The sequence below is a fragment of the Telopea speciosissima genome, chromosome 1 (assembly GCF_018873765.1).
Source record: "Telopea speciosissima isolate NSW1024214 ecotype Mountain lineage chromosome 1, Tspe_v1, whole genome shotgun sequence".
NCBI classification, from domain to species: Eukaryota; Viridiplantae; Streptophyta; class Magnoliopsida; order Proteales; family Proteaceae; genus Telopea; species Telopea speciosissima.
The window spans coordinates 46,444,551-46,461,251 of record NC_057916.1 but is presented as its reverse complement, the minus strand read 5'-3'; positions in this window follow the sequence as shown (position 1 = coordinate 46,461,251).

Below are 16,701 nucleotides of genomic sequence, written 5' to 3'. Positions count from 1 at the left end.
ACACAACCAGATTTTGAGAGTGGGGCTGATTAGTGGTATTAGCCACTCCCAAATATTGCTGGCATTGATAGCCAGACCTGTAATTACCACGACCATTCCTGTTACACCCGCACCCAAAATATACCCTAATACCTCGGGGCAAATTAGACCTTACCAAAGGATAATGCTATGGTGGCTATGGTCAACATCTATGACCTTGAACCTAGTATTTTATTATAAGTATTCCCTCGAAGTCTTGGAAGTACGGGTCAAAGCCCCGTAACTTTCCTCGAAGTTTGGGCCCTGACAGCAGCAACGAAGTCACGAACAGACTCACTTGACTGGTTTCGCTCACGGATCCGCCCGTGCTGTTACTTGCCCTTTTGATTTATTTTCCTGTGGGACCCACATCGCTGTGTCCCGGACACCATAACTAGAACCCCGGACCAGATGGACCCCCACCCTTACCATTAATTGGTTATTTGGGCCATAAAAGTGGGCCCACAAGACTTAAATAAATAATGGGTTTTATACCGTAGCTTAAACCAAACAAACCTTGGAGGACAAATAGGTCTTATAAGGCTTAGGGCTAACCCAAACATCTCCTAATTAACTAGATGGACCTAATGGTTTATGACATGGGCCAAACAAGACCTAAGGCCTAATTAAACCCAAAAGACTAACTTGTATTTTAGGGTACCTAAACAAACAAGTCCTAAGGTCCCTTTTAACCCTTAAAAGATAAAACAAGCCCCATATTCCCTTATCTCTCCCCCTCCCAAGCAAACCATGGAGGAGAAGAGACAAGGAAGAAGAAGAAGTGGAAGTAGGAGAGGAATGAGAGGGGAAGGGAAGAAGATGGAGGCCATGCCAAGATGGTTGGCTGCCCCACATCTCCTCCTCTTACTGTCCAAACAAGGCTTGAAGAAGAGAAGAACAAGAAGAGATGGAAAGGAAGGGAGGAAGAAAAAGGAGGTGGATCTTCAAGGCTGGCTAGGGTTGGAATTGGAGCTCCTCTCACCAAGGTATGGCCTAGATCTTTGGTACATCTCTCTTTCCATTTCCATTTTGATAGATTCATTGAGCTTGAGCTAACCTAGGGTTCCATTTGGGACTCAAGGTGAGGCTTGGCCCTTAAGGGAGCTCTACTGGTGATGACAAACCCTAGAAGAGGTTTCTATAAGCTGTATAGCAGCCATTGTTGCTGAACCCTTGGTTCTAAACCATGAAACCCTACTTTTGGACCAAATGGAGTTAAACCCTAGTGTGATCATCCATGAGATAAGCCTAGGTTCTAGTTACCCTAGGGAGACCTAAGACACCCCCCTCAATGATCCTGAGTGTAGGGTGTACTCCAGGCTTCAAGCTGGAAGGAAAGCCCTTTGAAATCTCAAAAAAGATTTCCGACAAACACACGAACGGATTCACCAATCGTGGTGCTGTCCGTTAGTCCGTCCAGTATAATCCCAGTGACTGGACCTGAATGGATGAAGGAACAAATTTACTCTATTACCTCTGCTCATGGGTCTTTCCCGCTTGGGTATGTCTCAGGGATCGAATGGATGCAAGGGCGGATTAAGATGGCGCATCCGTCCGTGGATCTGCTTGCTCTCGGGTGTGTCTTAGAAATCGAAAGGATCCATGCAAGATGTTCTGTCCGTGGATCCGCTCCTTATGTTTTGACCTTTTGGCCCAAACGGAGTCAGGGACGGACTCACTCTGTTGCTTTCATCCGTGAGTCCGCTCGTGCTGCCTTGGTTAAAACTTAGTTTTAACCTTGGGGGCATAACATGGGACCCCTCTATACACCTTTTAATGATTGCTTTTGTATTTTTAGGCTACCCAACTCGATGGATAGCTGGTGCACCGGTGAGATTCATGTCAACCACACCGTGTGACACCCGAGTTCGATGAGTGGGTTTTGGGTGACTTTATTGGACTTGAATATACATATTAAGCAACCATTATCATCCATCTGTGAGCACAATATTATTGACATAGACTAACAGATATATAGTGGTGCCCGTATTGCTGTATATAAACAAGGATGTGTTAGTCTTAGAGCCCACAAAACCAAATTCAAGGAGAAACGCACTGAGGCGATCAAACCAGGCCCGAGGAGCTTACTTAAGTCCATATAGTGATTTATGGAGACGACAGACATGATGAGGATATTGTTATTTGTGAAACCAGGAGGTTGAGCCATGTACACCTGCTCTTGTAAAAAACCATGCAAAAAAGCGTTCTTAACATCAAGTTGCTTGATAGAACCATTGGCCAAACGTTTGATTCTATACACCCATTAACACCCAACTACATTCATCTTGGGTTTTTGCGGAATGAGATTCCAAGTTCCATTTCAAATGAGGGCATTAAATTCGGTGTCCATTGCCTTACGCCAATTTGGGTCTTTAGAGGCAGTGGTGTAGCATGTCGGTTCCATGGCTTGGACGGTGGATTCGATTAACAGAGATATTGGTAGAGAATGCTTGATGGTGAGTAGAAGTTTTGGTTTTCAGGTGCCATCATGGGTTCTTGTAACAATAGGATGATGTAAAGTTGGGAGGGCCGGTGGAGGGTGTGGTGGGGGAGATGGTGGGGTTTGGGGGTTTTGAGATAATGGTAGAGAGGTAGGTAAGGCCACAGGAGCATTAGATGGGGTTGATTGGGAAGTTGGAGACAGAACTGATGGAGCAGGTGTCATTAGAGGCAATGCTAAAATAGATGATGGGGTTATGGTATTCTGATTGTTTGGTAATGGTGTAGTGGAACCGTGAGATGGCATGTGAAACAAAGGAATTAGGGGTGGTGGGCCAAGTATTGATGGGGAAGGAGTGGGAGGCTTAAGCTTGTCCGTAGCCTCCTTAAATGGGAACTTAAATTCATCAAATACAACATGCCTAGATATTAATATGGCCCTTGTGCGCATATTTAAGCAAGTATAGCCCTTGTGCCTAGAGCTGTAGCCAAGAAAGGCATGAAGCTCAGAACAGTAATCAAGCTTGTGCTTGTTAAATGGCCTTAACAATGGATAACATGCTGCACCAAAAACTCGTAAGGTCATATAGTCCGGTTGAGTCCCAAATAGCTTGAATAGAGAACAAATATTGCCAAGCACAATTGTAGGTAGTTTATTAATTAAAAACACGGTAGTAGCAAAGGCATGATGCCAATAAGTCTTTAGAACATTGGCATGTGACATAAGAGCCAAACCAGTCTCCATAATGTGAGAGTGTCTTCATTCGGCCGAACCATTCTGCTCATGAGTATTTGGGCAAAAGATTCTGTGTTCAATTCCATTTGTTTCCAACAATCTAGAAATAGAGCAGTATTGACCACCCCAATCATTGTACAACCACTTGATTTTCCTATCAAACAAATTCCCGACAAGAAGCTTGAACTTGATAAACACAGGCAATACTTCAGACTTGTGAGTTAATGGAAACAACCATATAAACTTATTAAATCATCAATAAAGTAAACATAATAACGATGCCCATTGGAAGAAGTGAAGGGGGAAGGACCCCAAACATCAGAGTAAATAAGGTCTAAGGGCTTGGTGGATCGATGAGTGGAAGAAAAAAAAGGCAGTTTATGACTCTTGTCCTGTTGACATGCATTACAAATATTAAACTCCTTCTGACTAATCAGAGGTAAATTGAAACTACTAGTAATTTGACAAACAATACGTAGGGCAAGATGCCCTAGCCTATTATGCCACTGATGCAGAGATCTGCGTTCACCAATGAAAGCTTGTGAAGCAAATTTATTAGCGGAAGGAGCAGCCATATTGAGAGTGAACTAGTACAATACATCCTTAGTGATGCCCTATATAAGGCAAGTCCCTGTGCATCGATCCTTAACAAAGAAACGGTCAGGATGAAATTCAAAGAAAAGATTATTATCTTTGGTAAATTGGGAAACAACTAACAAATTTCTTGTAATTGTAGACACATGTAAAATACTGGGGAGAATCAAATTTTTCGAAGAAGAAAGAATTTGAAAAGAGCCAGTGTGGAGAATTTTCAAACTTGAACCGTTTTCGACTTGAACTTGATCTGTTTTAGTGTAATCAGTTTATAAACTCAAGTTATCCATGTTGGCAGTGATGTGGTTTGTTGCACTAGAGTCAGGAAATCAGGTATTATCAGTAATAGCAATCCTTTTATAATCAATAGTATTGGAAGCCATTGGGGAATTGCCCAGAGCTTGTTTGAATGCATAATTAAAACATTGACGACAGTCAAGGGCTTTATGATCAATATGGTTACCGACCTGGCACACAACCAGATTTTGAGAGTGGGGCTGATTAGTGGTATTAGCCACTCCCAAATATTGCTGGCATTGATAGCTAGACCTGTAATTACCATGACCATTCCTGTTACACCCGCACCCAAAATATACCCTAATACCTCGGGGCAAATTAGACCTTACCAAAGGATAATGCTATGGTGGCTATGGTCAACATCTATGACCTTGAACCTAGTATGTTATTATAAGTATCCCCTCGAAGTCTTGGAAGTATGGGTCAAAGCCTCGTAATTTTCCTCGAAGTTTGGGCCCTGACAGCAGCAACGGAGTCACGAACAGACTCACTTGACTGGTTCCACTCGTGGATCCGCCCGTGCTGTTACTTGTCCTTTTGATTTATTTTCCTATGGGACCCACATCTCTGTGTCCCGGACACCATAACTAGAACCCCGGACCAGATGGACCCCCACCCTTACCATTAATTGGTTATTTGGGCCATGAAAGTGGGCCCATAAGACTTAACTTAAATAAATAATGAGTTTTATACCATAGCTTAAACCAAACAAACCTTGGAGGACAAATAAGTCTTATAAGGCTTAGGGCTAACCCAAACATCTCCTAATTAACTAGATGGACCTAATGGTTTATAACATGGGCCAAATAAGACCTAAGGCCTAATTAAACCCAAAAGACTAACTTGTGTTTTAGGGTACCTAAACAGACAAGTCCTAAGGTCCCTTTTAACCCTTAACAGATAAAACAAGCCTCATATTCCCTTATCTCTCCCCCTCCCAAGCAAACCATGGAGGAGAAGAGACAAGGAAGAAGAAGAAGTGGAAGTAGGAGAGGAATGAGAGGGGAAGGGAAGAAGATGGAGGCCATGCCAAGATGGTTAGCTGCCCCACATCTCCTCCTCTTACTGTCCGGACAAGGCTTGAAGAAGAGAAGAAAAAGAAGAGATGGAAAGGAAGGGAGGAAGGAAAAGGAGGTGGATCTTCAAGGCTGGCTAGGGCTGGAATTGGAGCTCCTCTCACCAAGGTATGACCTAGATCTTTGGTACATCTCTCTTTCCATTTCCATTTTGATAGATTCCTTGAGCTTGAGCTAACCTAGGGTTCCATTTGGGACTCAAGGTGAGGCTTGACCCTTAAGGGAGCTCTACTAGTGATGACCAAACCCTAGAAGAGGTTTCTATAAGCTGTATTGCAGCCATTGTTGCTGAACCCTTGGTTCTAAACCATGAAACCCTACTTTTGGACCAAATGGAGCTAAACCCTTGTGTGATCTTGGATCCATGAGGTTAGCCTAGGTTCTACTTACCCTAGGGAGACCTAAGACACCCCCTCCATGATCCTAAGTGCAAGGTGTACTCCATGCTTCAAGCTGGAAGGAAAGCCCTTTGAAATCCCATAAAATATTTTCGACTGATGCACGAACGGATTCACCAATTGTGGTGCTATCCGTTAGTCCATCCAGTATAATCCCAGTGACTGGACCTGAATGGATGAAGGAACAGATTTACTCTGTTACGTCCGCCCATGGGTCTGTTCCCTCTTGGGTATGTCTCAGGGATCGAATGGATACAATGGTGGATTAAGATGGCACATCCGTTCATGGATCCGCTTTGTTTCGGGTGTGTCTTAGAAATCAAACGGATGCAAGAATGGATCCATGCAAGATGTTCTATCCGTGGATCCGCTCCTTGTGTTTTGACCTTTTGGCCTAAACGGAGTCAGGGATGGACTCACTCTGTTGCTTCCATTCTTGAGTCTGCTCGTGCTGCCTTGGTTGAAACTTAGTTTTAACCTTGGGGGCCTAACATGAGACCTCTCTATATACCTTTTAATGATTACTTTTGTATTTTAGGCTACCCAACTCGATGGATAGTTGGTGCACCAGTGAGATTCATGTCAACCACACCATGTGACACCTGAGTTCGGTGAGTGGGTTTTGGGTGACTTTGTTGGACTTGAATATACATATTAAGCAACCATTATCATGTTATTATATAAATATAAGCATTTTACGTATTGCATTATCTATCTCAAATGTGAACTGCCATGAATGTGATATTATTCTCACCATTTTATTGGGTGACAATGTCGGGTGTGCCAGTACCAGAACCCCAATTAAAATTATGAAATTTACTATTTGTCATCCTGATCTGTATGTGCCATGCTGTGCTGGTACCCGGGTACTAGATGGAATGGGACGTTGATGCACCTGGAATACCTCTTGGGATGATAGGACTTGCATATAGTATATCTATGGTTAGGATTCTTGCTCCCTTATGCTACGACCCTTGCCAATAGGGGTTTATGTGTTGACTAGTCTAAGCACATGTTGCCTGTGGAGGTGGGAGAGGCCAGGTTAGGGGTAGTGATGGCTATCGGGGTCTGCCACTAGGTCATCTGATGGCTTCTACCAGCATAGGCTCCAGTGTGATAATTGAGGTTTCACTAGGGCAATAAGTCAAGTGACCCTCAGTGTCTCCTGAGTTATCACAATAGCATGCACTTGACTTATAGAATTGTGTGCTAGGTGAAAAATAAATCTAACATTAGCATGCATCATATTGCTTGAAATTATTTGTGTTTATGTATGTGCATTCCCCTTTGCTCCCTCACTAGCTAGTGTAGCTAACCCCATTGCGCAACCCTCTTTTAGTTGATATGCAGATAATCTCTTGATGAGCATCGTTGGATGCGAATCAAGTGGAGCCTATGGCTATGTCTTGGATGTCAATGTACACCCAAGAATGGTGCCCTAGTGGTGTGATTTATTATTTACTTTCTGTATTCATCCACAATCATGTATAAACTTTATGTTTAATCATAAGGAGAGAAATGAATGGTTACAAATATTGAAATTGTACTATGTGTTATTATTAGAGAACTGATGCTCTATAATTCACATGATTTAATTAAATTTTGCTTCCGCTAACTCTGCAATTGGAACGATTTATTTCATTTGGGTACGTTCCTTGCTGTTATCATGACTTGATGACAGGGTGGACTGTGGCTCGGGACACTGTATCTGTGATCCTGGTAGGTATTGGGATGATATGTGTTGTCCCAGTCACCCCCTTTATTGTAAAATATCTCTCATCGGATTGGGGACGATGACAGAGTGGTATCAGAGCAATGATGCTTTACACAGACCACAGTCTGACGTAACCTCTTGATTTACTCTCCACAAATTAGGTTCTAAATTAAAAATTTCAAGAAAATGAATAAGTGTGTGCAGACATAGGAGAAGATTGATTGTGGTGAAATGAGAACCTAGAAAATAATAGGCAACATGGAACTTAAAACTTAATACATAGGCTGTTAAGTTATAACCATATTAATGTTTTGTTGGGTTTTGAGTAAGTAAATGATGGGCAAATATATGTGATGATACACAATAATCAATGATAAATCAAACATAACCAACCCACAATTATGAACAATGATTCAAATAAGAGGAAACAAGTAAACATATAAATATATATATATATATATATATATATATATATATATATATATATATATATATAACTAAATACAACTTCCAAATTGTTACAATTCTTTCTTGAAGGCAATTATGTTACAGCTTGGCTTATTTTCGACTCGAACCCTAATCCGAATCTAAATGTAGGTCCAGAACCCGAGGTTATAGCACCATGTACATTATGGAATATTGGTTGGGTGTTCGAGCGAGTAGATGAAGAAGATGGAACCCTTATGTCAATACGTCACCTACCGATAAAACTTCAGATACCTCCCCCGTGCTGTTGTGGAATCCACAAACAAATATATAACTTTCGGTAAGCGACCCTAACATGACCACACTCCGATTTAATACTATTTATGCTATTTTATAAAAAGAAATGAAATATGATATTATAATAGTGCAAGACTTATTATTATTATTATTAGTATTAGTATTTGTTTTTTTTACATATAAATCTTTCATATTATAAGAATTTTATTTAATTATAATACCCTAGGGATATTAATATATATGTATATTTAGTTGTATACTAAGTAAATAGTGTATTGTATATAGTGTTATTTTATTTTATTTTATTTACTTAGTATAGAAAGTGGGTTTTAACATGTGGATAGGTTAAGGTTTAATGGCATTCTTAGAATCAAACACATAGCAAAGTGGTTAGGTGTCAATTTAAAGACTAAATGAATATGAGATATTTAGTGGGATTAGGAGGGGCAAAATGGTGATTTCATAAAGCAGGTTTTAGATTGAAAAACACAAAAAGGTAAAACCAGAGGCCATTTTCATTCTTCCATTTCAACAACATTGGAGAAAACATAGAAGAAATTGGAGGAAAGAAAGAGAGAAAAGAGAAAAGAGGAGGGAAAAGAAGGGATCAAGAAGAAGAGGACCAAAATTGGAAGTGGAGTAGTTCATCTCCATAGGTAAATGTTTTTTTTCTGAAATTTTTTTAGTTTACAATGGATTTTAGATTTGGCTTAAAGAAGAAAAAAAATAATAAAACAAAGATGGAAGGAGTGTAGGAAAAGATAAGAGAGAGGGTGTGTGAGTTCTAAAAGAGAAGGAAGAAGAGAGGAAGAGAAGGGGAGGAGAGAGACAGAAAATGGTGTGGAGAAGGGGGTTCGGCCATGAGGACAAATAGGTCTTATAAGGCTTAGGGCTAACCCAAACATGTCCTAATTAACTAGATAGACCTAATGGTTTATGACATGGGCCAAACAAGACCTAAGGCCTAATTAAACCCAAAAGACTAACTTGTGTTTTAGGGTACCTAAACAAACAAGACCTAAGGTCCCTTTTAACCCTTAAAAGATTAAACAAGCCTCATATTCCCTTATCTCTCTCCCTCCCAAGCAAACCGTGGAGGAGAATAGACAAGGAAGAAGAAGAAGTGGAAGTAGGAGAGGAATGAGAGGGGAAAGGAAGAAGATGGAGGCCATGCCAAGATGGCTGCCTGCCCCACATCTCCTCCTCTTGCTATCCGGACAAGGCTTGAAGAAGAGAAGAAAAAGAAGAGATGGAAAGGAAGGAAAAGGAGGTGGATCTTCTAGGTTGGCTAGGGCTGGAATTAGAGCTCCTCTCACCAAAGTATGACCTAGATCTTTGATACATCTCTCTTTCCATTTTCATTTTGATAGATTTCTTGAGCTTGAGCTAACCTAGGGTTCTATTTGGGACTTAAGGTGAGGCTTGACCCTTAAGGGAGCTCTAATGGTGATGACTAAACCCTAAAAGAGGTTTCTATAAGCTGCATTGCAGCCATTGTTGCTGAACCCTTGGTTCTAAACCATGAAACCCTACTTTTGGACCAAATGGAGCTAAACCCTTGTGTGATCTTAGATCCATGGGGTAAGCCTAGGTTTTAGTGACCTTAGGGGGACCTAAGACACCCCCTCCATGATCCTGAATGCAAGGTGTACTCTAGGCTTCAAGCTGGAAGGAAAGCCCTTTGAAATCTTGAAAAAGATTTTCGACGGATACACGAACGGATTCACCAATCGTGGTGCCGTCCGTCAGTCCGTCCAGTATAATCCCAGTGACTGGACCTAAACGGATGAAGGAATGGATTTACTCTGTTGCCTCCGCCCGTGGGTATGTTCCCTCTCGGGTATGTCTCAGGGATCGAACGGATGCAAGGGCGGATTAAGATGGCGCATTCGTCCGTGGATCCGCTCGCTCTCGGGTGTGTCTAAAAAATTAAATGGATGAAGGAATGGATCCATGTAAGATGTTCTATCTGTGGATCCACTCCTTGTGTTTTGACCTTTTGGCCTGAACGGAGTCAAGGGCGGACTCACCCTATTGTTTTCGTCCGTGAGTCCACTCGTGCTGCCTTGGTTGAAACTTAGTTTGAACCTTGGGGGCATAACATGGGACCCCTCTATACACCTTTGAATGATTGCTTTTATATTTTTAGGCTTCCCAACTCGATGGATAGCTGGTGCACCGATGAGATTCATGTCAACCATGCTGGGTGACACCCGAGTTCGGTGACTGGGTTTTGGGTGACTTTGTTGGGCTTGAATATACATATTAAGCGACCATTATCATGTTATTATATAAATATAAGCATTGTGCGCATTGCATTATCTATCTCAAATGTGAATTGCCATGAATGTGATATTATTCTCACCATTGTATCAAGTGACGGTGCCGAGTGTACCGGTACCGAAACCCCAATTTAAATTATGAAATTTACTATTTGTCATCCTGATCTGTATGCGCCGTGCCGTGCTGGTACCTGGGTACTAGATGGAATGGGACGTTGATACACTCGGAATACCTCTCGGGACGATAGGACTTGCATATAGTATATCTGTGGCTAGGATTCTTGCTTCCTTATGCTACGACCCTTGCCAACAGGGGTTTATGTGTTGGATAGTCTGAGCAACTGTTGCCTATGGAGGTGGAAGAGACCATGTCAGGGGTAGTGATGGCTATCGGGGTTTGCCACTGGATCATCTGATGGCTTCTACCAGCGTAGGCTCCCGTATGATAATTGAGGTTTCACTGGGGTGATAAAGATAAGTCAAGTAAGCCTCAGTGTCTCCCGAGTTATCACAATAGCATACACTTGACTTATAGAATTGTGTGCTAAGTGGAAAATGAATCTAACATTAGTATGCATCATATTGCTTGAAATTGTTTGTGTGTATGTATGTGCATTCCCCTTTGGTCGCTCACTAGCTAGTATAGCTAACCCCATTGCCCAACCCCCTTTTAGTTGATATGCAAGTAATCTTTTGATGAGCACCATTGGATGTGAATTAAGTGGCGCCGGTGGCTGTGTCTTGGATGTCTATATACCCTAGTGGCGTGATTTATTATTTAATTTCTGTATTCATCCACAATTATGTATAAACTTTATGTTTAATCATAAGGAGAGAAATGAATGGTTACAAATATTGAAATTGTACTATGTGTTATCATTAGAGAACCGATGCTCTATAATTCACATGATTTAATTAAATTTTGCTTTCGCTAACTCTATAATTGGAACGATTTATTCCATTTGGGTATGTTCCTTTCTATTATCATGACTTGATGACAGGGTGGATAATGGCTCGGGACACTGTATCTGTGATCTTGGTAGGTATTGGGATGACACGTGTTGTCCCAGTCACCCCCTTTATTGTAAAATATCTCTTATCGGGTTGGGGGCGTGACAATTCCGGTCACCTCGAAATGAGAATTTACCACCACGAGGGGTATAGTTGCCATGATTGGATCACCCACCCCTATTATCGGTGGTAGTAGCAATGTTTACAACAATAGAGGATTATTCAAAAGTATGTTTAACAAGTAGTCTAATTTCTTGGGTAAGAAGCATACCACGTAGATTAGGGTAAGAGATCACATCAATCCGAGTGGTGATAGAGTAACAAAGGCTTTATATTTAGGGCCCAAGTCGCCGAGAGTGTAGCGACAAAGGTCTTCATTACTTACAGGTTTTCCAGCGACAGCAAGAAGATCCGTGATGGATTTGATCTTCAATAAATATTCTTGGATCATAGAGGAACCACTTTTGGTTGTTTGAAGCTAAAACCGAAGCTACATGACACGGGCACTGGACAGGCTATTGTAAGAGCTCTCCAATGTGCTCCAGACGTCATGAGATGTAGCACAACCTATGATTTGTGCATGAATGGGTTCAGTAAGAGATGATATTAACCATCTCATTATGAGCTGGTCTTGATGCTGCCAAGTGTTGTTGGCTGGATTAATCGTCGATGGATCTATTGTGGAAGCATCAATTGCTGGAGTTAAGTATTCAAGTGGACACAGTGATGTACCAGTGACCAGATCGAATAGGTTATACCCTCGAAGGAGCTGGATGAACCGGGAGTGCCATAACAAGTAATTGGAGTCTGTTAACTTGATGGTTATTGCATGGTTCAGTGATGGAAATAGAGAAGGCGATGTTGATGTGGAGATGAGGGTGGGAAGGTTACTGGCGGAGCCGAAGGAAACCTGGTATAATGATACCATGTTTGATCTTGAGCTTGAGAGAGATAAGAGAAAAAGAGAGAGAGGGCAAAGAGAGAAAGGAGAAGAAGACGATACAACATTTTTAACGTGGTTCGATTTCACTAGAAACCTACGTCCACACAACTTGTATTTCCCACACTGTTAACTTTCACCTATTCTCTCATTATATAGATGTTGAGAGATAGGTGTTTTGATATCACAAGGATAAGTACAATAGAATTTTTGGTATAATATTCTTGAATAAATCTGGTCACTATCCTTGAGCTTGGAAGAGTTTGAGTGCAACTCTATTGTTGCAGTAGCTTTATGTGTTGGTTTAGGGATAAACACAATAGTTGAGTTGGCATTGTTATCATATGAGCCATTATCACATGTAGAGAGGATGTTGGTCTCTACAAGATTAGCAGTTGGAGAGGGATCTCTATCCTTATCACTTACACTATGTAAACTTGGTGCCGTTGTACCACATATAGATGTTTAGATTTTGGTTTTGGTTGGTATTTCATGTGTGCCAAATGTAGTCCTCTGTGACCCCCCCAAAACCATCATAGCAATTTAGGGACATTGACGGTCCATAAGATCGTTTATGTCAAGGAGATATGAACCAGAGTAGAACCAAAACACAAACACATGTCTAAAATATATGGATTGAGACTTCAAATAAAGTAGGGTAGTTAAACTAAGCTATTACAATTTCCAAATTAAACTTGAAATTCTGAAAGAAAGGTTACAATCTCCAAAATTAAATTAAACTCAAACAAATTATAAATTCTTCTGAAATTGAAAGAAAGTGTAAAGTTTCTAATAGTAGTTGTCATCTTCTACTCCGAATGCTTCGTCCTCTTGGACCTCCTCCTCTAGTAGTACATCCTCACATCTAGGTTCACATTCATAAAGTTGTTCACCTGAAAAGTGGTGAGGGTAAGCTTCGGGAAAAGCTTAGCAAGTAAATCCACAACAACTATACAGGTGTGAAAACATGCACAAGTAATACAAAATGTAAAGACATACAATAATATGTATATATAAATCCAAAAAAAACAAAACAAAATGATCATAACCATATTTGCTTATCACCACTACTGTAATGAAAATTATATATGACAACAATCAACGAAAGATATATTGAAAAAACGTAAAATAACAAAAACATTACTCCCTAATGGACTAGTGTGAACTAGTTACCATACACTAGTCAAGGCCCTCATGATAGCGGCGTATGAACTCCAGCTATGATTAACTACAACACCACTGTCCTCTCGCAACATCAAGAAACTAATAGAGAAACTAGTGACAAAACTTGCCCCAGATCGAGTCAAAGCCTCCAAAGGTTTTACCAGCAATGCCCTCTTGGAGAGTTTTTGATCATCTCCCTCTTTCTAGCAGTCCATATAGCTCCAATAAGGGTAAGCCCGTAGCTTAAAAACTCGCCAACTTATCCTTACCCTAACATATTCACCAATGTCGGTAAGGTAAACAATAAAATAACAATCAAGGGTTTGTTTATAATTTAAAGCTATACATCCAAGTTTGAAACTTAGGGGTCATGACTCCCAAATTCCACCCCAACATATGCTATTGAAAAGAATGAAAATAAGGTTTAAAAACAGTAACTTTCATCAACATATCAATGCATAAAGTGAAGAACAATAATAGGGACGATTGGGCAAAATCTTCGCAATCACTTATCCAACAATAACATCAATGAAAGTAAAAGGTAAACCCTAAACAAAATCAGATTTATACGCAACATCCAAAAACATCATGCATTAGGTTATAATCATGAAGAATCATTCATAGACCTTCATCATACTATCAATAAACAAGCATTGGATTCATTAGTCTATAAACATGACATTATTAAAAATTCTACACACTCATATGTGAATTAAATCATAAGGAAATCACCATTCCTTGTAAGCAATCATGTGTGAACAAATTAATTGAATAAAAACATGAATGAAATATATTTTTGGCATGATAAATCTCAATCTAAAACTAAATTTCAGATTTAAAACAATGTTTCAAAACAAATCTTATATGTAAGAAAATATCAAGTATAATGGTTGAAGATCTACTCACATTGTGTGAAGCAATTAGGGTTTCTATAAGTGGCCTCAAATCAATACTTCAATAATATTGATATATGTCTTCCTAATTCAGAACCACTTTAATGGAGTCCTATGATTAAGGTAATGATGAAATCAACATCACTATATTGTATAAACTCGGATTTGGGAAACACAGATTTTTGATAAAATGACCTACTTTCAGTAAATTAGTAATATCTCTCTGATCCAATATTCTTTTGGGCTAATTCAAGTTGGGTTGTGAAGATAAGAGATGAGGGTACGTTTTATCATGAAATAAGGTTTTTTCAATTCGGCTCCAAAAAGGGTCGAAATTGGATGCCAAGTTGCTGGTTCTGCACAGTCCGAATCTCCTTCTTCTCCTTCCTTCTTCTTCTTCTTCTCTCTTCTTCTTCTTCTTCTCTTCCGCTCTATAGTCCATGAATTTTCCTCTCTCCTTCTGTCTCTCTCTCTCAAATTTATGATAAAGGGAATGAGGATTGAGATTTTGTTATGGGGATTGAATCCTAATAAGAAAGAAGGTGAAAAGAATCTAATTTTGTTTCTAACTACATCTACTTAAGTTATTTAAATTAAAATTTTAGATTAGGTAATTTAATTTTGATTAAAATTTCTTTTTTTGTTGGGATTTAATTTATGAAGACTTTCTTTCTCTAAGTTTGGGTTTCTAGCCAAATGGAGATTGCCACCTCACATTTCCTTATTAATCCAAAATACTTTCCAAGCTAAAATCTAAGACCTCCCAAGTTAGAATCGTGGAAGCCTCTTCTAAGCCCTATAAAATTATAAAAAAAATAAAATATTTAATTGCACATATAAAAAATAGAACCTTAGACCTCTAACAAATTGAATTAAATGTCTAAGCACTAGGCTAGGTTACTAACTATAAATTATTTTTCAAATCAAATTATATATTTTATAAATAAAACCCTAATTCTACACTTAGGCAAGGAATAAACTCAAAATGAGGGTGTTACACTAGGGCACACTACTTACCATGCATGCATGTGTACTCCTCCAGCTAGTCCAAGTTCCTACACTTCAGATTGCCCTAATCATGCATTAGGTAAAAAGATCAAATTACCCCTAGTCCAAAATCAGGGTATTACAATTCTCCACCCCTTAACAAAATTTCTTCCTCGAAGTTTATATATTTGAATCTCTCCATTATGTCGGGATATTACAATCCACCCTCCTCAAAGAAATCTCGTCCTCAAAATTTAAATATCTAGCTCTCTAAATAATTACAGATACTTGTAACGCATATCATCTTCTTTTTTCCCACAAAGCCTTTTGAATATCATGATTCCTCTAGAGAATTATCATAAATGAAATGATGCAATTATATAGGACTTGCCCCTTGCGATCCAAAGCAAATAGGCGTTTTCTCGAAATCTGAGTCACTCTCTCTGACTACCCATCAATAATTGGTCAAGACATTATGTTTAGAAATTTAACCAATTTACTAAATCAGACTCCCAAAATTTGACTTTGATCAAACTAAATCTATTGACCAATAATATCCAACATGGTAACTTGGTTCTTGGTTAAAACGTTGAGTCACTGAGCTGAACCAAAATCAATCCTACCATTCTTGAACCACTAATGTAATATACAAACTTGAGCAAATAAATCTTTAAACTTCCTGGACATTACCTCTATATCTTTATTTATTCAATCATAGTCTATATCAAAGGTCCAAAATAACTTTGCAATAACTGAACCATTCACACTTGAGTTGGACTAACCAATACATTGACCCATACTTGACTTGGTCCTCAACCATTCGATATTTATCCATATAGAATCACTCAAGCTCAAACCATTCAAGTTCTTTTGTGTAAACCAACCATAAATCACCTAATCTCGCATACATACACCCCACAATATAAGTCAAATTCTTTTTACCTTAGCATGTTCCACTAATAAGTTTTCAAAAATTTTCAGGGTATCACATCCCCCCTCCTTTAAAAATATTTCGTCCTTGAAATTATGTGTTCCTCAATCTTGGAGGATCCCAAAAGTCTAGGTCTTAACTTATCCTTCGTACCAAAAAAAATTGTTCACTTAAAAATAATAAACACTAGCATAGTAGGAGGATAATCAATTCATGTCAAGTAAGACATCAAAATTAGTCACTTAAAAAAGGATCAAATCTGCCGACATAACTCCACCTTTTATCTATACTTGACAAGACAAATATACAGTGCCTTCCACAAAAGTCTCCTCAAATGATAAAGAAAATATACCACTCCCACTCCACAGTTCAAGTCCACTGCAAAATACTAGAGAGTTTCAGCCTATGTTTAATGTCTCTATACTCAAAATCCTATGCCACCAGTTTCTAAGTTCAGGATTCACTAAAAGTCATCTCCAATAATTCTCATGTGGTTTC